At 37.7% G+C, this 25,693-nt stretch overlaps 1 protein-coding gene across 8 annotated transcripts in view; it reads right to left on the bottom strand.

The window, feature by feature from the left end:
- Positions 1-25,693, bottom strand: part of ADD3 (adducin 3) — a 98,238-nt gene that overhangs the window by 67,046 nt on the left and 5,499 nt on the right. The gene's annotated exons all lie outside the window — the stretch shown is intronic.

Genomic DNA, 25,693 nt, shown 5'->3' on the forward strand with positions numbered 1-25,693 from the left:
TATATACTATATCTGCACTAGATTGTCAACATCCTGTGAACTCGGCAGACTACATTGACAACAGATTGACCAGTAGATATGAAGCTCAAATAAAGGTGTGCACCAGATGGGCATTGCTGCCATGTGAGATTCACTGCATGAGGAGGTGAAGGAAGGAGAGGGATCCAAACGCTCACTATTACCAAGGGCAGAGCAAATGCAGGTGATGCTTCTGTTTTAGCCAGCTCCAGCTAGCACTCTCTTCTCTGCTCAGATTCAAACTGCAATTGTTTCTCTGCTCTCATACTAGCTGAAGGGTACTACCATCTAGAGATAAAAGCGATTCAGAACCAACAAGGAATACTGATTTAGAAAATTATTTTTGTCTAGCCATCCATTGCCAGATGATTTGCTCATTTACATTAACTTAGAAAAAACTAAGTAGATGTGACTACTACCAGTATTTTTACTGATATTTTAAACTAAATAATTCTTCAAACTTTTCTGTTGACATTTCATCTATTTCTGTGAATTTTTTCTTCCTTTTTGGAAAAACTACCCATTATAAAACAGATGGAGCTGAGGCAAGAAAGTAATAGCCTTATACAGAATCTATCTATCTATCTGTATGTTAAAAGACAGATGTTAAAAGACATCTGAAGGCAACCCTGTTTAGGGAAGTTTTTAATAGTTAATGCTGTATTGTTTTTAACACTTGACTGGAAGCCACCCAGAATGGCTGGGGAAACTCAGCCAGATGGGTGGGGTATAAATAATAAATTATCATCATCATCATCATCATCATCATCATCATCTACCTATCTATCTATTGATATCTAATCTATCTTATAAATGAATTTTTAAAATGATACGTTGCCTGTGGCTAATTTATCATCAGTTTCAGCCTCTTGTCCTAAACTGCATTTCTGGCAAGGTCCCTTGGGTTTGCACATACAAACTATTTCTAGTACAGTTCTGCCCTATGCAAGATGAAAGTTGAATTGTGCTACACAGCTCAATAATTTATCAATGCTAAGAGCACATAGCACTAGTTGCCTCAAAAAAATGGCAGACTCAACTAATGTGTTTACCTGCTCCTGCCTGCAGTAGCCAGTTGAGGACAATGGAGGAATGCATATAGTAAGGGTTTCAGGACATTGGAAAAGTTGTGATAGATATGGCAGGAGAGGAGGGAACTCAACATGAAAGATATTAACAAAAGGAGGTGGGTAGCACAGTGATCTGCAACTTTTTCAACTGAAATAAAATTCTCCTGGTCAAAAGCAGCACAAATTTACAAAGCTATTCAGTTTTATTATCTTTCACAATTTAAAAAAACAGAAATTTTCCATTTTAACTCAATATATACATCAAAAGAATGCAAGAAGAAAATAATAAATTCTACACAAACTCAAGATAAGTAGAGAATATAAAGTAAAAGAAAGAAAAGAATCATGAGATGCTCAAATGCTAATTAACCTGTGTAACAATTGTGTTTCAGGCAGGGGGGTGGAGGGGGGTGGGATCCAGTTTTCAATCCAGACTCTCATCTTCAGGCTACACTTGGTTAATGAGACTTTTTTCCACTATAAATTTTCTGTAGCAGAAGAGACATCCTTATCAGCTTGCAGCAACTTTTGCTCCTTTAATCTATCACTGGTCATTATTCACAAGTAGAGCCAAAAGTTCAGAAATTATCCTTCCCAGGAACTCCATTAGCTTCAAAATAGCATGGTTATAGAAGTTACACGCAAGTTTGTTCAGTGAGATAACTGCAAGCTGTTCACCTTTCCTTGAATGCAAAACAGACCTCTTCATCATTTTAAGTTAGCTGAGCCGGCATGAACAATAACTTGATTATGTAACTGAATATTCCATTCTTGCAACCACAAGCATTCTCCTGAGACATTCTGTAAGTTGTTAAAGTCACTGGACTTCTCGCCAAGCAATGACAATTCTTACAGTTCATTAGCTCAACTAAATATATGACTTAGATGAGATTCATTTAACTCTTCCAGAAATTGTATTAAACTACATAAATTTGTAGAAAAAACAGCCTTTCCTTTCCTTTAGTTAAATTATTGCACACCTTCCCAATCCAAAACAAAAATGAGCATCTGTAACTGATACAAGATCACTCTCAGGAAAACCAAAGGGGGGAAAAATCTAATTCCCATTACAGGAGCCTTTGAATATCATTAGCAAGAAGTAGGAAGGAGGAAAGTGTGAAAGTTTCTATATGGTGGGGGACGGGAGGGGGGGGGAATGGGGACGGACAACCAAAATGTTTCTACAGTGTTACTATTTCAAACAAGGATTGGATAAAAACATTATAGAAGATGGGGCTGATACTGCTATTCCTCCTGTTGCTTTTTTAGAGGTAGAAGATCAAAAAGTTTTTATATCTGACCCATATATACAGTGCATTTTTCTGGGGTGATGCAGGGCATGCATACCCCTAAACATTTTGTGAATCTTTGTACTTTTGTCAGTTTACTGTATTTATTTTTCCCGATTTGAACTATAAAATGGTGATTTTCTTCAGTCAAAATGAGAGTACCCCTAAACATTTTTTAAAGAAAAAAAGCACTGTATGTATATATAACAAGACATCAGAAAACAGAATTTTTGTCCTACAAAGATTGGTGCAACTGCTTATGCTAATTCACCACCAAAAAATGCTTCTGTCCTAAGTATGATATGTAATTTCTCAATTTTCAAGGTATTAAACTGGGGTACGTAACAAAGGTTCTGTCTCCTCAATAGATTTGTACCTATCATATTTTTGTTCTTTTAAAAAAGTTTTTAGAATCTGAGGGTCCCCCCCTAAAAAAAGTGTTCCTATGCATGCCCTGCTGTGGTGTCCAAAGTTTTTTATGGTTCCTCCAAGCTCCCCAAATTTGTGTGTTTATTTTTGCCATACTCATTTTTACATTTCATCCCACCCACCACTGAGGGTTCAACATGGGGCAATGTGGCTCTCAGATAGAAAAAAATTAACCATCTCTGTATTAAAGCAACCCATAAGACTGTCCAAAGGAGGAATAAACAGGCATCTTTACTATACTGTAACACAGCACAACACATCATAGAAAATCAATTCTTCTCAATATTTGAGGTTCTTTTATTTTAAGAGATGGTAAGATGGTCTGCTACATGACCACTAAATTCTACATTTTCAGTTTCTGGGATAGGCCGCTCAAGAAGGTAGGAATGCTGGGGCTCCAGCAACAACCAGCAGATCTGCCAGAAGTATAGCAGCATCTACATGTATATACTCTGTATATATGTGTCAGACATATACTCAGTGCTTGGAAGCAGAACCCAGCACAAAGAGGGCAAAAGGGAAAGTGCTGGAGTCATGATAGGGAATTTAGCAGAAGTGAATGGTGAAATAATAATCTCAGTTTGTTTCAGTGGAAGTAGTAATGGAAATGCGGTCTGAAGTGTTTTACAATGGTTTAAATAAAGCCTTTCTAAACAAAATAAAATGCATGGCTATTTCCACTCCAGATGAATTGCATTCCAAACCTAATTTCAAGTTTTTGTATTTGCACCCTAACCTCAGTGCTAACATTGTGTGGGTGGGATGAATCCTATTCATTCACACATTCCTAAGGAACCTGACAATGTTGGTGATAACATTCTATTTCCAGAAGAGTGGCTGAGAGAACAGATCAACAGTTCAAGACTAAGCCACATGTGCAGCTATTTCCCAGGGCTTTTCTCAGGATACTATTCCATTTACATAGCGGGATAGTTTGAGAATGTGAATGCACATTCAAGCTGATGACCTCCAATAATCTATTTTTAGATATTAAATGTCCACTTGATTTCCAACAACTAAGCAGATTAGCATAACAGCACAAATTGTCTCTTGATACAGTATAATTTGCCCAAAATGCCAAATAATATAGATCCTGGTCTTAATCTGAATGCAAATTAGAAAAATCTGTTCAAACAGGACAGCAATTTGTATATTATTATCTCTGCTTATGCTCAAGTGTGCAACATATATATTACAATTTTAAATATATGAAAAGCTTCATGTTCATTATCTTATTACGGAGTTTACAATGACCCTGCAAGAAAGAGGTGGAGAATCTGTGGTCTTTCCAGATGTCCTTGGATTCCAACTCTTTCCCACCTTCTAAACAACAACAATGAAAGCATGACCCGAAGGCAGGGCCTCAATATCCCCTTGCAGCATTGAAGAGACAACAGGACTTGCTGTGATTCACATAGCAAATTGGGTGGATTCAAAGTACAGTAGTACCTCGGGTTGCATACGCTTCAGGTTACATATGCTTCAGGTTACATACGCTTCAGGTTACAGACTCTGCTAACCCAGAAATAGTACCTCGGGTTAAGAACTTTGCTTCAGGATGAGAACAGAAATCGTGCAGCAGCGGCGGTGCAGCAGCAGCAGGAGACCCAATTAGCTAAAGTGGTGCTTCAGGTTAACAACAGTTTCAGGTTAAGTACGGACCTCCAGAACGAATTAAGTACTTAACCTGAGGTACCACTGTAATATGTTTCAATTTTCCTTGCCCATGACACCTCAGACACCTGCACCCCATCACTTGTGCATTGTCTTACAGTCTAGAAACTAAAAACAGATTTGTTAACTGAAAAGGGATTATTCTGGACCAGTATAAGACACACCAGTGGGCAAGACCAAGTATGCAGCCCAATGGGTCTAACTATGAAAACAGCTACAACTTCAAATATGCCAATGCAGCACTTTCATGAGAATGGGGAGGGAAACCTCTTTTTAAATGAACAAAGGCAAAAGTTGAAAGTATCAATCCATTTTAGCCATCTAGTTAGGAGAGAGAAAGATCGAGCCAGGGGTAAAAGATGATTGATTCATCAGCACCCACGTCTAATGTTTGAACTGCACTTTGCCTTTTAGATGTTATTGCTAGAAATAAATGGCCTATGTGTCTGACATGAGTCTTTGATGTTAAGCAGAAGATTGAACCAAACCACTAAGAACATGAAAAAGGCTTTTTAAAAAGAGATTAATTCCTCATCTCTTGGAATATTTTCCATCAGCAAGCACATAATATGAAAGTAAAACATTATGTCTAAGCAACACCCCATCCCTATTTACTTTATCTCTGAAAGAATACTCCAGGGGTTGAGGGTTTGACAGACATCTCTGCTCTCACAGTAACAGTATATCCTGATACTCTTATTTTTTAGTTTTGTTTAGCAAGTTTAGTTTTCCTTGATTCCTTATGGATCCAACAGTTTTTGAGCAATTCCAAAGTTGAGGACTCTTTTGTTAGATGAGCAATACATGTTCATGATAATTCAAATAGAGGTTGAAATGTCTTTATTTCTAGCTTGACTAGAGGACTCATTCCAAAAATAGAGAAACTTTTTTCACCCTTCCATTAGCAACCAGTACAAGAGGAAAGGGTAGGAGACTTCCAAGTCTGGTTTATTTACTTTTTGCCTTGCCCGAGATCAACTAAAAGCAGTTCTGAGTGTGTACACCACAAGAGAAGGAGGAATTTATTATGGGTGTGGCTGCTCTCCCTGGTAAGGTCTGTCTGTTCCCAGAGTAAGAAAGGAAAAACTGGCTGGCAAAAATTATTACAGCTTCTCCTTTCAGGGCAAGGTGAGCTCCGCTTAAATAAACTGATGGTGAAAGGGAGCATGCTAGTGTACAAAGTACTAACTATAGAAATGTTACTACTTTCAGTTGTCTGAACACCTGTTTGCATTGCTATAATATGTACACAGATTTTCTCTCTCTCTCAGTGAAATACAGAAGAAAGGCAAGACAGGTTTTATTATTATAGCTTCTCATTAATAATGAGGATGAATACTAGTATAACTTCATTACATGCATGTATTACAGAAGTACTTTTTTTGTGTGTGTGTGTACACACACACACACACACACACACACACACACACAGTTTATTTTCATAAAATTTATTGTTTCACTGTTAAAGAAACCTTCAGGGCAGTTTACAAAAAGATAAAACAAGAAAATCAAGAAGAAGAAGAAAACCTTACCTTATAACATACAAAAGTTAAAATACTGAAACAGATTAAAATTGTTTCTACTTTCTAAGCATTTAGTGCTGTCACACTAAATGATTAAGTTACAGTGGTACCTCTGGTTACGTACTTAATTCGTACCGGAGGTCCGTTCTTAACCTGAAACTGTTGTTAACCTGAAGCACAACTTTAGCTAATGGGGCCTCTCGCTGCTGCCGCGCCACTGGAGCACGATTTCTGTTCTCATCCTGAAGCAAAGTTCTTAACCCGAGGTACTATTTCTGGGTTAGTGGAGTCTGTAACCTGAAGTATCTGTAACCTGAAGCGTATGTAACCCGAAGTACCACTGTATTACGGGTTTTGTAGTGTTACTTCTGCAGACCAAAGCGGTCAAACAGATGGATGTGGGTATGGCAATCTTGTACATAAACCGGTCCCAAATTGTTAAGGGCTTTATATGCTAATAGTAACACATTGAATCTGGGATGGTAGTAAATCGGCAACCAGTGCGGATATTTGAGCACTGGTGCTATTTGCTACCACAGCCTCACTCCTGTCAGCAATCGTGCTGAAGCATTTGACACTAACTGCAGCTTCCACATCAAGTGCAAGGGAAGCCTCATATAGAGTGCACTGCAGTAAACCAGTCTTGAAGTAACCAGCGCATGAACTACTGTGGGAAGGCTTTCCCAGCACAGGAAACAATCATTCAATACTCCTGGGCTCTCACATATGGTTGCTCCTCAGCAACCATGCCATCCATCCACTGGTAGACTCTACTTTGGTCACAACTCGCATATAAATTACTACACTCATTCAACATACAAATCTTCCACTACAAAGCGTGTTGTACCGTTCCCACACATTATTCTGTATTGTTTTATTCAAGTGTTCACATACTACAAAAAAATAACAACGCTATATTCATTTATAGTAAATGCACAATTTTTGACCAGGATGAAAACTCTAATGCAGGGTTGCAGAATGTCTGGTCTCTCTCTCCCCACCCCCGCCCCCCCTTGTGCCCTGCAGCTCATCCAAAACTCACTTAGGCAATTCCACAGCTCTTTCCATAACATTAAATGGTGAGAATTCCAACACAGAGTTAAGAGAGAAGGGACACCAGGGGCAGAGAGCTGTGGAGCCTCTTCCTAGCATATGCTAGTCAAAACACTTAATCTTCATAACAGAAATCTAAAACAGCAATTGATAATTACAACAAGTGTTAATATTTCAAACTGTTGCATGAAATGTTGTTAAATAATAATTATTAATGTGCATGCAGTGACACTTCTTTCCAAGAAAAGCTTCTCATTTCAATAAACAGGAATTCATTACACTGGAAAAACAAATTCTTGATATAAGTATTGCAAAAAATAACTGGGTAGTCTCAAACCAGATATTCAAAGATAGATGCTCATAATATATCAACTACCACTGTAGCTCTTTTTCCTGTCTTCTGAGACAGTCACACTAATCTGACATTTTTGGAGACAGAATGTATACAGAATGCACAATTTCCATTCTTGCCCATCTGGTTTCAATCTGTCTTTCAATAATTGTCTTCTCTGAATTTTATTACAGAGGTGCTCATACCCTATACTATTGGAGATTAAATCCACCCCAGCAAATGGTGTTTATATACAAGGAAGTGTTACAGACAAATGGCTTGACACATTGTCAACACTTCTAAAAAAAAGTACACGTGTCTTTAGTAGGAAAGAAATGAGCCTCTGTTGTGGGTTCAATGAAATATTTCCAATTAACTCAGTTTCATTTGAAAAAAAAATTTAAACAACTAATTCTTCTGCAAATTGAATTCTTGTGCACATGCACATCAGTTAACATGGTCTTGTAAAGAAGCCCATAAAAGTTAGTAGCCTGCACACAAACCTGTCAATTGCAGGGCTGGAGGACATGACTGGAAATGCTACACCAGGTCTTTTGGTCCTGTGACAGTCAGTCAGTATGGTCAGCCTTTTTAACTGAATTTGGATTCAGTGGCAAATTATGCCACTATGTTAAAAAAATAAGATCCCTCTCTAGGGCTAGGTGGCATGTGGCCCAAGGGTTGGACCAAGTTGCTTATAAATGAATATTAAAATACAAAGTCTCACCTAAATAGTTTGGTCAAAACCATACTCAGGTTTGTTGGCAGTCCCTGCACAGCTCATCCTTGTGAAGTCAGTACAGTAGAACCTCGACTTACCACCACCCCTACTCGTGAACAATTCAACTCACGACCGCAGCAAACCCGGAAGTAAATTCTGGGTTTGCCACGGCTCGCACACATGCAGAATCAGCTTCTACTATCTGCACGTGCACAGAAGCGGCCGCCGCCGTCTGCACATGCGCAAAATGGTGCCGTGGCCAAATGCGCACGCGCAGAACAGCGCTTCTACCAGTGACCTGGATCAACTCATGAACAGACCTCCAGAATGGATTCCATACCTGAGTAGAGGTTCCACTGTATACTAAATTAAATTAATGTCTGGACATCCCCAATGCCATTAACTGATTATGAAGCTAAGAAATATTCCAAGCCCAGGTCAAATGTAGCCACTCCTACAAAATAACGACTCATTCCAAACACAGGCAACATACTCTACATGCATGTCTCATGTTTTGATTCAAAGATTATGCATTTAAGGCATTACTAATACAAGCTGTAACAATCTATTGTCCTGACACCGGCCATGCCTGTTTTGTAATACTGACATGCCAGTTGGATGAAATTGCAAATGGCTTTTAAAGAGTCACTCCCAAGAAAAGCTAGTATTTGGCTATCTAAGCAACTTATGAGTCATTTTGAATAATGATACTGTTCATATTTTATCTATCAGATGGAAAACAGTAAACTATTTAATCTGGCACTTAATTGACTGAATTGTAAAATAAGCATCCATAGAATTTTCTTGCTTTCAATTTTTTAAATCCTAAAACTAAAAACTTCTGCAATGCTCAAAACATTTTTTGAAAAATAATTACTATTTTAATTGTTTGAAAGAGAGGAAACTTTGGCTATATTTCTTGAGCTAATATTCAAGAGTCAAAATTAATAATGAAATAGGCATGTGTTAGTTGTATGGTTAAACTTTTCCTTGTGAAAATAGTAACAGATAGTTCTAAGTTCGAAGATGATGCAGCCCTGAATAAACTCAAACAGGGTGGGTAATATGTGTATATTAGCTGTGTGTAGAGAGTTGGCAGTATAACAATTCCAGTTAAATAAAGATGTGTGTTACAGTTTGCTGTTTTTGAGGTTAAAAAACAAACAAACTGATACAAAGATGTACAGCCAGATTTTTTTTGCCATATTTGCTTTAAAAGAAGATTGCTATTTTACAGTATTACTGCAAAAAGTGGTCTTTCTCATGACCAATGTAACAGAAACAGATTCTCTTAAAATGCTTCCACTATTATTCCTACCTTCAGTCCTACCAAGAGATGAATACAATGCTTCCAGTTGGAGTTGGAGAGCAAGGCTGGAACTGGTTGCTATTGGATAAACTTACTGGAAGCACCCATGCTGATTCAGTTTGAAATGACACTTAAGGGAAAAGAAAAAGTAAAGCCTACAAATAAATTGCTGAAAACACCATCTATAGCCAAACATGCCATTGCTTGCTTCAATTATGTAGAACCATTCTATCTACTCAATGCCTCTTAATTATACAATTGTTTCCAGCTGACTGAAGATTCCTTGATACTAGAAACTCCCCAAAGAGCCATAAATTCAGGGGAAGTACCTTAACAGGGTACAATGGATTGTGTGTGGTTGAAGCCAGTAAGTACAGATTTGGCTGAAGGAATCTTAATAAATTAATGCCAAGCATTCAATTTGCAACAAGAAGGGGGTGGGGAAGAAGAGAAAGTTTCCAGGCTCTATAAAACCACACATAAGCGGAAAAGGATTCTTCTATAAATGGAAAGGGACCACAGATGCTACTTGAAAATAAAGCATTAAGGAATAAAGCCTCTACAGTTCAGTCACATTTCTAAGACAGAAACAAAACACATGAACATCTAATGCATAGACTTTGTAGGATCTGTATTAACTTCCAAAAATGTCCTGCCACCTGCTTCCCAGCACTGGAATTTAGGACCGCTAGGAAAAGTACTCTGGAGTTTAGAGTAGGCACAAAGGTGTTTTAAAGGAGAAAGAGGTTATTTCTGAAGTGACTATTCAGGCATTAAAAAAAACCAAAAAACCCACAACCCACTCATTTTCTAATTTGCAAGTGCATTCAAACAAAACTAAAGCTCACTTAAAAAAATAAAATATTTGTTTTATATGACTAATTAATTTTCCTAATGCATTACAGCTCCTACAGAAGTAGTATTAAATTCAACATTTCATATATAAACAAGTATGAGTTATAATCCATGTATAAAAATGTACCATTGGAATAATTTACCGGTAGTTACGAAAATCTCATTTAAGTACACCATTACTGCACTGCACTGAGAACAATAATACGTTTTATACATACATAGTGAAGTTCACAAGCTTTACTGGCCTTAGCAGCTACAGTCAAAATGTGTGATTGTCAGGCTCCTGTCCTTACCTAAATGGTGGAGAAGTAGGGGTCTTATCTGACAACAAACTGAGCTTTAGACGTGCTCAGAGTACCTCTAAAATACACTGCAAGGTTAAGAACAATCTCCTTTTCTGAACGCAGAACAGTTGCAGCCTGTCCACGTCATGCTTTACTTCAGAAGAATTCTAAATACCTCCAAAGCACAGAGTGAAATAGACAAGTTCCAGCCCTCCATCTAAGCCTGGAGGAAGGAAGAAGAGGATTTTCCCAGCAATTGCTATATGAGTGCCTTGGAAGTGTAGCAGATCTGCCAGGAGAATTTTCAACCCCCTCCCCCAACTCCAGGCTTAACAGGAGGCCTGTGTAAAGCAGTGCTTCAATCTTTAACCGGAAGATTAAATCAGTGGGACTGTTTAAGGGCACACTTGCTTGTTTCCCTATTATGATTAAAGGAGAAAAAATAAATAAAAACAACCTTCCCTTCTAGAAAGAGTATCAAATTGCAACATATGCTGAAGTAGTCTCAAAAAAGGAAATATATTGAGAAACTCGTAATATCCCAATTAGTTAAAGCAATTGCACAGAAGCTTAAAAGCCAGATGATTCATCAAGTAAGAATCTTAGTGTAGAACCCTAATATCCAGAATTATCCCAGCTTAACAATTTATTATCAAATCTTTCAGACTTATTTTTATGAGTAGACTATAACGAATAAATATCCAGCATTCTGTAAGATTTATCCAACGGCCTGTATTGCGATGTTAATGAGTAAGGCTTATAATCCTAACTTGAAACACTATATTCCCATTATCAACTGTCCCTTGGCTGCTGAGAAACATTTTGCCAGGACAGTTTGGTGTGATACAAAGATATGTCAGCTCCACACCCCCACTGGTGAAAGCTCTTCTGTATAATTCTGTGACCTTCCACTGCAAATGAAACATCCGCCCCTGAACTTGGCTTTGTCAACATTCCCATGGCTGCATTCAATCAAGTAACCATAGCAAAGTCTTAATATCTTAGTAAAGTGTCCAGACTTCTTTTAAGAGTTCAATTTCAGTACAAAACAAAACAACCTAGTAGAAATAAAAGTCCAAGTAATCCCTCTAAAACACTTTCCAGCAACTATTATCTTACATGTATAGAAATCAAGGAAGGATTTAAAAATACTATAATAAAGAAAAACAGAGAAAACTGCATTATAAAGGGTATTTTTAAGAAGACACTGATAGTTTTTATTTTACTTCCTTTCGACAACAGTTACCAGAGCTAGCAACATACAGTATGCCACAAGATGAAGCATTAAACACATAGGTTTGTAATCACTTGATAAATTCACATTTGAAATTCATTATTAATCAAGTTATGGAAATGACCAACTTCTGAAAGTGTTTTTTTCCCTTTCCTTTGGATGCTACTGTAGGTAAACACATTTTTTTGTCAAGCATCAAGTCTATACAAAATATTTTCCCCTACTGCAGATGTTTGATGAAGCCAAGAAATCAAACCTGATCTTAAACAATTTGTACTGCAATCTAAATCTATGCATTTTAAATAATATGGATGCATTATAGTAACTGTTACCTATGAGACACTCTTCAAACAAGTGAATGGACCCCAAGATTATGTGACATTTTGTTTTCTTGAATGAGAAACTATACAGCAAACTCAACAAAAGCAAAACTGAAGGCCTTGAAGTAAAATGTATGTGTACATTAATCATAACTGATGATTTTTAAAGTGAGCATAGAAAGTGAGACATAGATGTAGGAATTCAAATTGGGCAGGGAATAACAGAAATAAACACAATCTCCCACAAAAAAATCTATCTCCAACCCCACACATACAATCATAATTTGTCTAGACTCAAAACTTGTCTGGCATTTATTCATCTCTTCATCCAACTCAAGTTGCCTTGGCTTCCTGCAGCCAATCAGAAGCCACACTTTGGAAGTTGAACGTTTTGAAGTCGAACAGACTTCCGGAATGGATTCTGTTCGACTTCCAAGGTACGACTGTATTTTGTTCTTAAGTGGAAGAAGCCAGCTCCAGAACCTGAGTAACACAAGACATGTTGTGGATCTTTCCAAGTAATCAACCTCCAGGTCAGAAACTGCTGTACAAGACCAGATGTTACAGTACAAAACTGGAATTTACTGGAATGGCATCTGACCTTGAGAAGGTGACAGATCTCTTAGTAACTGAAATTAAGTTTCCTTGCTCATTTGCACAGAGCAGCATTCTTACTGCAGTTCTTATTTCTACATGGAAGTAAAAAAGCATGCCTGCTAGTTAGCCTTGAGAAGGGCATGCAGATCAGAAAAGTAACTTAAGCACACAGAAATAACCAGAGTCAAGCTACATTGTAATCATGTCATGGTTTTGCCCTCATTTGACTCTCCCTATAATCCTCTTATGACTCTCACTTATTCAGTCATGGTGAATTTTGTTTACATGTCTGGAAAGACACTGTCATTGTTTTGTTTTATGGCAAAATTAGATAATAAATTTTAAATAATCAAACATTAAAAGTAGCAAGCTATACTACTTTTATACTTTTTTCTCAATTATTTATTTTCCCTTGCTACATATTAATTTTTGTAACTTCCCATACTTTCATTCCCACATTTAGAATCTTGTCATAGATTTACATTTGAAATTGAGCAATTACTATCTGTTTCAGTTTGAATTTCTAGTATGATCAATCCTGAGAGACTGGGATGAGTAATAGAAGTTTAATGGATTGTACAACATATTGAAATCATACCATGGCCATTACATACAGAGTTTAGCATGCATTCTGACTTTGAACAAAATGAGAAGAAAATACTAACCTATTCACCTCCTTGCCTACTCACCAGATTTAGTGGTGGGCACCAGAAACCTCTCAAAAAACATACTTCTAAAAAATGCAGGGACAAGTTTCAAGGGAAAGAGTAACCTTAATTTTGTGGCAGGTATGAATCCCAGATAAGTGAGGGGGTGGGAAAAAGGAGACATGTTTTGTTAAAATGGTTCCAGGCTGCAAGAAAATGGATCCAATGGCACATGTGTTGCTCATCATTGTACTTGATTATTATGTCAAGAAAGCATGAGTAATTGCTTCCATTCTCCTAACCCTCAGAAATTATGTATTTTGTTGCCACAGCACATATACTGCAGTCACCTATTAAGCAGCATGTGATTGGAGAAACTGTTTTTTTATCCAATGAGGACAATTTAATAGCTGTGAGAGAACTAAATGGTAGTCAGCAGGTTTTCTAGGCTTTGGAGAATAAGGATTCCCTGTCACCTGCTCTTTTCATTTTATAAAAGAGTTGCAGTCTGTATGCTTCAATATACTAGTTCTCAGATAAAATTCTCCCAACTCAAAAACATCCAGAGTGTCACAAATCTTTTAAGTTCATAAGTATCTCAAGCTTTGAGTGAACTAGTTCACAGCTTTACATTTAGGCATTAAACATGCACTGCTGAGAAGATGAAGAGCATGGCTACATCAGTTAGGATAATGATACCTGTAACAATATATACAATTATGTTTCAAAAGAAAGCAGCTTTTTGTATTTCCAACAGTAGTTACATTTTCTTAGCCTTGACTAGCACATAAAGTCTCTTCCTCCCACCTCAGTAGTTTTCAGCTCTGCTGCTCATTCCAGCTTGCCCTCTACCACTATAGTGGTGAACTGTGTTTTCCAGCCAAGGGAATACTATCTAGTATAGTGGTAACTTTGCTCACACTTTGACACTTTAAGCCCAAAAGGCAAATAACCTTTCGCAGATGTAACAGAACTAAGGGAAGAAATTGCTAATATTTTCATAGCTAAGTGTCATAATTTAAATGTCCCTGCATGCCACTGTCATGAGTTCTGTGGGGAAAAGATTGATTCAATAGCATCTGTGTGATTAGGTTTTCATACTGAATTTTACTATATAGTACTACCGAGTGTCCAAACAATATTTAATGTGTAGTGATCACAAACCCCACACCTGAGCCCTTTGGAATGTACAGAGAATTCTGGAAAGAAGACCTAGGGTAGACTTCATAGACTGCCAAAATTTGTGGCAGCCACCAACTCTGTCCTTTCTGTAAGGGGGAAGGAACAAGTCTTACTTGTAACATCACACTGAGTTCTGGGGTCACTCCAGCTTCACTGCAAACATTGTGAGCCATGAAGGGAGATATTTTACTGTTTGGAAGACTATTGGCAGCTTAGCAAAAGATGCGAGTCATTCCTCTAATTTCCAGAGCCCGAAAAAGGCAGGTGGGGGTGAAGGATATCTCTTTGATTTCTGATGAGCCTCAGCATGAGATCTGACCGATCCTGAGGAAAGTCACAAGGATGACAGATGCATTCACCAGGAGTGAGCACAACTGTGGTCCCTTGAACAAAGATGATTGCAAGTTGATAGCTCAACCCCCATCTTCAATTCTCTTTGCACATGTTGGGGACTTTGAAGGAGCTGAGGTTAGCCTCTTGCATTTATCATGATGCTGTTAAAGTTTATGTAACCAGGAGTGGGATTTGCGAGTAATGTTTATATAATATAATCCTATTTTCAGAAGAGGCCAAAATGTATAATATCAACGGTACCTGCTCTTTATTTCTTGTTTGGAATGTAAGATGAGGAACTATGATTACATCATCATGCAGACAACGCAGAACTGAAGTAGAAATGAAAATAGGTCATATTTAATGTTCCCGGAGGACCCTTTCATATTCAACTCCCTAAGAATGTAGTCGTGTTCAAAGTCCTATTGAACACTGTGGGATTTAATTCTGCATTTAAAGCATGCATAGAAGTGGATGTGAAATCTTGACAGCCAAAGATGAATACTAGCATATACATCTACTCATTCAGAACCCGTATCTTGTCCTCTTCCCCATACCACACAATATACATTACTGTATGGTAATGTAAAATATAAGCAGAAGTTTAGGTTGATTAATACTCCTTCTGCCTATGGCGTCTAGGTTGCGTAGGGCACACAAACCTAATTGGATATTGGGCATACCTCCTCAGCAGTGCTACATTAAACTTGCCTTCTTAACTTGCTTTAACACTTCCTACCACAGCCATTTTGTGTTTGCATTGCCCCCTTCCTGGTAGCCATTTTGTGACAGGCATGCCCAACACACCCTCAAAATTTGAAAAGTTGTCCACTAGTCTACAAGGGCTGGTGACCCCTGAAATAAAATATCATTAGCCCATTATCTTTTTGGGGGGTGTATTTAACTGAAGCTTAGAAAAAATTAGAAAAAATCTGGGTCATCTTGCGTGTCACAAGTATGGTTGTTTTACTCACAAACAAAATGTCAGTTTGAAAAACTGTTGCCAGATAATGAAAGGCTGCAAAAGTATATTTAAAATGATGCAGAATATATGAAAATAAATATAAGTTGACATTTTTGCAGAATAACCCTGGTATATAAAGCTACTAGTTTGTTATTAATCTATTCAGCCCACTACATATTATTATATTATATTATATTATATTATATTATATTATATTATATTATATTATATATTATTAATTTCTATACTGCCCTATACCCACAGTTCTTAGGGTTGTTCAAAGGATAAAAGCAGAATACAAAACCACAAAATACATAATCAAAACAAAAACAACCCAATAACTCCCCCCCCCCACCCAAAGGCAAGTGTTCAGAAAATACTTCTAGAAGTAATAAATGTCATAAATTTGGAAGGAAAACTGAGGAAGACTGTAATCAAAATACAAGATTAAAATACAGTTTTTTGTTCTCTTCATACAAGACTTTCACATGCTTGAAAACTGTAACATAATACATATTTCATATAGTATATGACTAAGCCATATTGAACAGCAGATCCACTGAAATCAATGGATTTAATTTAGTCATGATTAACTTGATTGATCTACTTGCAGGTATAAGTAAGTCACATACAACCTTTTTGCCAGTTTATTCTGACCTTTGTAGATCATACTCCATCATATTAAGACAGATAAAGCAAATATAAATTTACTGAATACCGGTTTATAGACATAATTACAATATTATAGAAATATTTGGTTTAACTAAATCCTGAAGGTTAGATCAGCTGACTGAGAAGTATACAGATGTTATGGACTGGCTGGATTCAGAAGAGTGGTGGGAGGCACCAGCTGGGAAACCACCAAGGGAACCCCCAGGGGAAGAAGGCTCAGAGTCAGGGGATTGGAGGTTCCCCAGCTGGGGATGATGATGAGTACTCAGAGGGAGAAGATGGAGCAGACTGGGAAAAGGAGCTGTTGGAAGATGAAAAGACAACAGGGTTTAGTGAGAAGGAAGAAGCTGAGGCAGAGAGCAGTTCTGATTCAGAGACTGGAGAGGAGGAAGGCCAGGAGACAGAGATGAGGCTGGTTGCTGAAGAGTCCAGGGAGTCTCCCCGTCCTGCTGCGACCAGCTCCCTTCCTCCCTGGTCTCCCAGAATACACAGAGAAATGAAGAGCGTGGAGCAACAAGAGGCAAGGCAATGGAGCCTTAGGCTGTTGGGGAAGGAACCGAGGGAAGCATCTTAGAGAACGGTGGGAAAGCAGAGACCTTCAGTCCTCGCAACTACTTAATTGGGGCAAGACCTACGGGGAAGGGTTACTATGACCAGTAGGACTAAGCTGTTTTGTTTCTTTGCATAGAGAGTTAACTTCACTGACATCGGGTGCTCTATTGTTTTATTGCTGACCTACACATGACTCCAGCTCCTGAGAACAGACCATGCAGGGCACAAAACAGACATCTCTCTGAAAAAATACAATTGTTTCTCTTAATACAGTATTCAATACTGTAATATTAAAGCTTAATTTAAAACTGATCAGACTAGTCAGCATTGCAAATATCTGTAAACACTATTAGTCCAAGAAATTTTACTAATCCAAGTCCCCCCACATATCTCCATTTGTCATTCAACACTACTGAAATGCAAACTAAATTAAAGCACTGCTTATCTCATGTTCATTAATATTTGTCCTTAATGTAGCAGGTTAATGAACAATATATGCCTTACATTAAGCTCTGTTGAGGGCAGAGTAATGACATTTAGAAGCACATTGGAGAAAATAAAGTCACCTTTGACATGCAATAATCCACCCTCCAGGTTTTGGAAGGCCTAAAGGTTCCTGCTAAAAACACACGGGGGTGTGTTGCTTTCTGAGCTTATAGAAAGATATATGAAACCAAGAGAGCACATAATCTGAAAAGGATTAATTAATTACAAGTAAAAGTCCTATGTTTACTCAAATGTATGTATAGCATGGTTGGGAAACCTGTGGTCCTCCAGATGTTGTTAGATTCCATCAGCCCAGCAACAGAACTCCATGATCAGGGATCATGGGTGCTTCAATCAAACAACATATGGATGGTCAAAGGTTCCCTACTCCAGTAACAGAGAATTCCACTGCTATATATCAAACCTCATGATTTCTAACAGGCTACCTTAGGAGTCTAAAAATGTGGGTTAGCAATACTTGATCTATAAAGGTCTCCAAGGTACATAACAACCAAGGTACTAGGCAGAGGAATGCTCACTATGGTATGCCAATTGTGTATGCAAATCAGCCTACCCTCTGGCTCTAATGTGGTCCTTGGCCACATTGCTCACCCCTGTCCTTGACAGTCCTTCTCAATTTAGAAACATATGCAAGGTACACATTCCTCCAAGTTAATCAATAAGTAAAGCACTCTTGGATTTATTTTTATTGTGCAATAAAAGGAGCTAACTTTGACAACTCTGTATTTAGTAAAATGTAAATATCAGGCAGCTTTTGCTCTACCAATCAATTGATTATAAAGAATTGTGCAAGTATCACAAGGTAAAAGATTCAATTATCTCCACTTTACTCGATGAGGCAACCATGCTTTGCTTTTCAACTTCAAACATGTTTTGACAATTAACCACCAACATATTATAGTCAGGTGAGGGTTGTAACCAAAATCTTTTACAACAGGTCCTTGTGAAACCTGAAGCCAAAATATATCAAAGGTCACCTTGTATAAAAGAGAGCCTTATTGTTTTTCTAAGCACTCTAACAAAACCTTTGTTCGAGTAGAAGGAACTCAAGAGAGTATTTTATTTAACCCTAGGCAATGGAAGCAGCATACAATTTATATTACAAAGGTGGAAGATGAGATTACCTGATGAAGTAAGGTTGTTTTATGTTGGAATACTGGGTGGAGGCCTCTCTCAAAAGTAAAGCTTCAGGCTATTTCACCTTTATGAATTAAACCAGACATTACACAATTCAGCCATCCTTTGTTCGAATGCTATGTTAAATGTTTTAATTAATGGTTTAAATATTAATATTAATGCACAGCCTTAGGCAAAGACCAAGGGCAAAACTGAAGGTAAATGTTTTGCTGAAATTCAGGAAATTCAATAGATATGTTGCAAACCCCTGAAAAAGGAGAAATGGTATGCAAACCAGGTTGGTTACTCTCTCTTCACTATCCTTCTATTCATGTTTTGAGGATAAAGATAATTGTCAAATCTGCTTTGACTTAATCAAATAGGTATGGAGAAAAAACATACCAGTTGCCATAAATTACACTAAAAAGGAAGTGTGTCATGCCTGAGTTAGAGGCATCTAACTTTTGCTCAACTACAACCCTGAAGGTTTTGAGCTCAAACCAAAAGCATGTGGGAAGATGTCTGTGCAAAAAAAAAAAAGTGTTTGAAACAGCAGGTGCCTCCCACAATCTTTCCCCTCCATTCAAGCCAGGTCTGTACTGGGGGAGGCAGAAGCTGGGTTACACTTGCCCCAGGCCTTGGAGGGCTAAGTTGGTGGAAGCAGCCGACTCGGACTGGCTGCCCTGGGCAAGCTCTCTATGGGCCTGATACAGGCTCAGTTATTTCAACTCCCAAAGTTCAAAGAGAGTTTTCAATGTGACAAATGCTGCTGCTGCTGCAAGCTCACATATGCAGATACAAGCACTCACACACATCTCATGGTATGGAATGAAGGCACATGAGGTAACCAACGTGGCAGTGCTAAGTGAATCTGGGCCTGGCCAGTGCCAAAGGAAAGTTACCTAGTAAAACATGTATGCTGCCTCGTATTTCATGACAGAAGGCAGGCTATATGTGTAAACAGATCAATACTCAAGTAAAAAAGGCTCCCTGGATAATGGCCCAGTGAGTTGATAAGTTTTCATCATATTATGACAACCTGATAGGTAATACAATACAATATACTTTGTATTATTGAAAGAACTACAGAAATAATTAATTACATATTGTGGATACATTGTGTGATAAAAGATTTAGACCAGTGGTTCCCAATTAGGGGTCCGGGGACCCCTGGAGGTCCGCGGAACGCACCCAGGGGGTCTGCGCCCCCATCCTTTGCCTCCACCCCAACTATTATTTTGTCATTTCTGCATGCTAATATTACAAATTTTATGGTCTGTTTTAAGTGCTGTGCGATTTTTCAATATATTGGATAAAATCGGTTTTGAAATCCCTCTGCAACAACAATTTTGACCCAGCAATACACAGCAATATTTCGCTCCTCACGTAAGTCAGCAGGAAAGCAGCAGCAGTCATAGCGGATGTCCATCTTCACTGGCTGCCACCACTGCCTGCCCTGCTGAAAGCAGCTTGATGCACCCCCAACCCCATCCCCTCCCACTCAAACCATGCAGTGAAGGTGACCCTGCTTCCTCTCCTCCCCCACCCACCCAACCTCTGCGACTGCTCCTTCCCTCACCGCCACATCTGATCTCCAATTTCAGACATTGTGATATATCAGAATATCACAATGTATAGCCACTGATGTATCACAATGTTGAAAACCAGGTATCGCTCAGCCCTAGTCTGCTGTTGTTTTTTAAATATACCTAAAGCCCTTTGCTTATTAAGGGCTACCCCACATTCTGTTCAAAAAATTGCTTTGCAGAGGTAACTACCATGGAGTCATCAAAATTTTCAAAAGTATGGGATCCGTGGCTTGGCTTTTGAAAAATAGGGGGTTCTCAGTAATTAGCTAATTGGGAACCACTTATCTAGACTCTATGCCTTAGCACAGTGGCAGGATGTAGGACTATGAGAGGGCACATCACCTGAAACATTCCTCTTCTCTGCCTCTGAGGTCCTATTGCCATGGGGGAAACACAGCGTTTCACTGAGCTCACAAATGGGCACTACGCCTGTACTCAACTGGAACAACATGATTCTATTTTTTTTCTTAAAACCTATGCAAACGGTTCTGAAAAGAATTTTATGATCATCCTTTCAATCTGTTATATGCCATACATGAGTCATACCTATTTTGAATGCCAAGCCACACAAAGAAAAAGAGTGAGATCAATCTTTCACCATTGGAAATCCATAAGGATTCTAATTTAAGTCACTTCCATCACATGGAAAACAGAATATTCTATGTGTCCCTCCCCCATACTTGAAGCAGATAGAGGGAAGAGAAAAATATTTTCTGTAGGATTAAAATGTATTTTATTAAAATAAGACATTTCAAATAATACTATGGAAGTTTTAAGCCAAGCCAAAGTTTCAACTGCAGAAGCATTTACTAAGATCCTTGTTGGGCTGCTTGTTTGCTATGTGTTGTTAACAAATCTTATTTTCTTTTTAAATTTACAAATACCTCTGTGGCTAGGAAATCACCTGTGCATGCAGAAACCTTATTTTGAAGTGTTTCCATTTCATTTACAAACTAATAAACATGAGATATACAAACAGAGTTAGATGTGGAGAGAAGGGAAAATAAAGTTTGATATAGTTCAACTATCTTACTGGCTCAGTATTTCAGGTACTGCCCAAACACACTATGATGAAGTACATACATTATACTAATAAACTGTGGCAAGCATTGGTAGAGAGGCTGTTGATTTGAGTTGAGTTGTTGCAGAGTAGGGCTGGGAGATATCCAGCTATATCACAAAGTCTGGAAAAAGGATGGAGCTATGTAGAGGCATTGGCCATCTTCATGGTTTTCCCCACATTGTGATTTTTGCATAGCACATGCACAGATCATTATTCACAATATATTGCCAGGTAAAAAATTAGGAAACCAGTATCATATGGACTTGAAACCTGTTTTGGGTTATTTATCACCCAGCTCTAACACACATCATGATTTGCAATGTACTGCCAAGTCAAAATCCGATATCATGATATGTACTTCAAACAAGTTTTGGACAATATATATCGTCCAGTCCTATTGCAGAGTGATCCCAGGTTCCTAACCTCACCTTGTCTGGAGTAACACTGAGTGGCTACTTGATCCTCCCTTATTAGATTGGGGTGAGAATGGGTGATAAAGTCGCCCTAGGCAACTTCAAGAAGCTCACACACTTCTGAGATTAACACAGTATACAAAATGCCATAGAGCATGAGGTAGAAATAGTCTGAAAGTAAGTAATCTTGTGATGCTTGAAAATAACCCAAGATACTAGAAATGTTACATCATGCGAGGTAACTAATAGATCACTATCTTAAAATTATAGACAATTTTGAAAGATTGAGATCAAAGTTCTGCATGGCAATCTTTGTAGACACGACACTGGCCATTATCAGATGATCCAGAGATTTTTGGATGACTTTATAAAAGACATAGTGCTTGAATCAGCATGGATGTTTTGAAGGGCAACTTGAATCCAAGGTGAAATTGGATGCTTCCAATCTCTTCCTTGCAGCCACGCCAGGGTTTGTTCGCATAGAACTAAAAGATCACTTAATATATTAAATGCAAGCACCATCATAACGGTTAAGCAAATAGATGTGGTGAAACTTTATTAGTCAGGTATGTATTCAAAGATGCCTCTCTTGGGGATCTACAGAAGTGCAAGTCAACAATACAAAATATGTCCCACTTATTATTTATGAATAATGGTTGTGTTCCTGCTGTCTGTTTAGATGCAGAAAGCACAGAATATTGTTTGAAGATTAAAATAGATTATTTGAATGATTACATTGCTGCATAATAAAAAAACCCAAAGTACAGGTGAAATTTTGGAGACTCTACTACTACCAGTGATGTATTGTTGCTGCTTAGTATTTGTTTATCTGGATTTTAAATATGGAAAAATTCCTAACCAACTTAATCAAGCTTTTCATAATTACTACCACATTATCAGCTTATAACAAAAACTTAAGTGCTGCTTCTAGTTTGTATACCTACAATAGTAGGATCATCTCTAACTATAGCTGGTAACAGCTTTATACAGAAGCTAAAGGTAACTAGAAAGAAAAGGCACTCACTGGGTGCATCTTTTAATCCTGAAACATTCGGAAGAGTCTCCAACTATGATCCTTGCTTTAGCTTTACTGTGTCAAAGAGCACCAGTTGTGCTGTGAGGAGTATTTATAGCTTTAAAAAGAAACTGCTACACAAGGCAGTCAAACATTTTCCATGTATCTTAAAAAATAAAAACAAATGCATGGCAGATATTATTTCAGTCTCTAAACTTCCTTTAGATTGCAAGCTATTGGTAACCAACTTCTAAGTCATGTTTTGATTTCAAAGATTCGTGAACGCTTAGAAATGAATTATAGCAGTTGGAGACCTTTTATGAAGGAATAGCGGTATAAATCTTATTTCAAAAAGCTGAATAATTTATGACATATTTTATATTATTATTTTGAGATGTGTCCTAAAAAACCCAAACTATAGGTCTAAAATATACCTCAGTACATTATACAGTACTGCAAACTTTCAAACAAGACCAAGATATCTAAATCAGTGGTGTGCAGTAGACAGAAATCTACCAGCAGATCCTCATCTGAGTGATTTGCAAGGATTTCTGCCTCTCAATAATGTCAACATAACCAATAATAAAATGACACCCATCCCCCCCCAAAAAGACTGCTGAAATGAAGAAAGCTTGAGGTAACCAGGAACTGATAATTGTGTAAAAGGGTGGTGAGCTCAGCTTGGTTCTGATTCTGAAAAAAAACCCCAGCATTTTTATTTATATATATTATATTATTAATATATATATTAAGAAAAAACCCAATATATTTTGGTACTTTGCTCCAGTTGGTAGATCTCATAGTTCTAGTGAAACACAAGACACATCTCACAAGTCTAAAGTCTGCCCTCCACTGATCTAACACCCGACATAATGTATTTTAATTCACCTTCATAAATCCAACGATTGGCATTACACAACCTCACTTTGAAGCTTGCACTGCTGCTTAACTATCCATTTATTTTCTTTTAGCTTACAGCAAAGTACCAAATAGTACCAAGAAACCTGGCAGGAAAACAGAACAATAACAGAGTGATTCATCCTTTGCCATTCAATCCCAGCTTCCATCAATCAGAGGCTCATGGACACCTGCAGAGTAAGGATGAATGCCATATCTTGGCCAACAGCCACTGGCATGGTGTCTGAACATCTGCATGGCTGTGATTGCAATGCAAATAACATAAAGAAGTACAGAATACTGGAGGCTTAGAACTATAACACATTCTTTTGAAGAGCAGGTTTCTCCTTTTCATTGTTGCAGAGAACTTGAAGATGTGTTAACACTGGCCAGGATCCAAAAGGGGCATATGGGGAAATCCAAATTAATCCTTCCTTCAGAACCCTTATACCACCTCATCTGTACCCCAATACACACACAGCATTTCTGGATATTGTTCTTTAAAGGACTTAGGAACTAACCATGTAGGAAAGGAATATATAGCATTTCCAGCAATCAAAGGAGAGAGAGGAATATAACACTGAAATGAGTGAAAGAAATGGGACAGAGTTGTTTCCCTGTAATTTACTGTGTTGCTCTATAATACCAATTTCTTTCAATTGTCCCAACGTTCCTCAATATTTACAACAGGACACAAAAAGAATAACATTATTACAAAAACCATAAATTTGTTTGCAGCATACCAATTACTGAATTTCTGGAAATTGATTTGATTTAAATTCTGAAATTTATCTTAGATTTTTAAATATCCAGCAACATCGCAAAACATATTAGTAGTAAATTATCCAGGGGGTTGGAATATTATTTGCCAATAAATATCTCACCATAGGTCCACTATGAACTATAATACCAGTACTCTTTTCCTCTTATACCAAGAAGAGTATGGTTACATAAAATTGTTAATTAAACAAAATCATTCCCCTTATTAAAACCAGTGTCTCTAAGCTGTAAGCAAATGCCTCCAAATTCTGGATTAGGGATTAGTTTGGTCTCCATTTTTAGTTTGATCTATTTTGTACAGCCTAGACTAATACGTAGATTGGAACCTGGTGGTCCTTTGAATTTCGTACTTCTCCAAATTTTGCAATGCAGTTCCTGATTCAAACACACCAAATAGCATTTTAAAAACACAATTGAGGGTAAAATACATTTAGAAATGTGTAAAGAAATATATTTAAATTCATTTTTTGTGATTTAAATAGTTACTATAGCTATTAATAGTTATTTAAATAGTTGGGAGCCATTAATGATGAAACAGAACAGCTTATAAATGAATATATGTGATGTCAACATGGGCCAGAAATAGACTAATTCATCTATACCTACCCAAGTTCCATTACTAGACATTATTGATATGATCCCATCATTTTAAAAACAAACATTCTCATTTAGTTCAAGCTATAGATGTTACATATTGCTCTGGATACGTAACTTTCGGGTTATGAACGTGGCAAACACAGAAGTGTATACTTCCAGGTTTCGCCGCCCACGCATGCGCAGAAGTGCTCGATCACGCCACGTGCGTGCACAGAAGCAGCGCCTCTGCCTTCAGACTTTTCGGGTTGTGGATGGACCCCTGGAATGAATTTAATTCGTATCCGGAGGGTCCACTGTAAACATTTCCCCCTTGCCTTTTTCTCAGGAAAGAACCGGTATCAAAATTCATGTCTTTACTTTAGGAAACTTAATGCATTATGTAAAACTCTGTCTACCAAAGAAACATCATATCTAGTTTATAAAACGTACAGTTTCTTCAGGCAATAATTATAAATTGAATATATTCTTTAACGTTTTGTTAAACATGGAGCTAAAAACTACTGAATTGTAAGGAACCTAGCATCTCCTTAGTTGTGCCAGTTTATAAGGACCAGGCAACAAATAATAACAGGAAGCAAAAACATTATAGTAAAACAAATTGTTCTTTATTCTGAAAATTATTGTGTTTTCTCTGCAGTGTCAAGCAGACATAAAACACT

Source organism: Podarcis erhardii (assembly GCF_964252035.2).
Source record: "Podarcis erhardii genome assembly, chromosome: 5".
NCBI classification, from domain to species: Eukaryota; Metazoa; Chordata; class Lepidosauria; order Squamata; family Lacertidae; genus Podarcis; species Podarcis erhardii.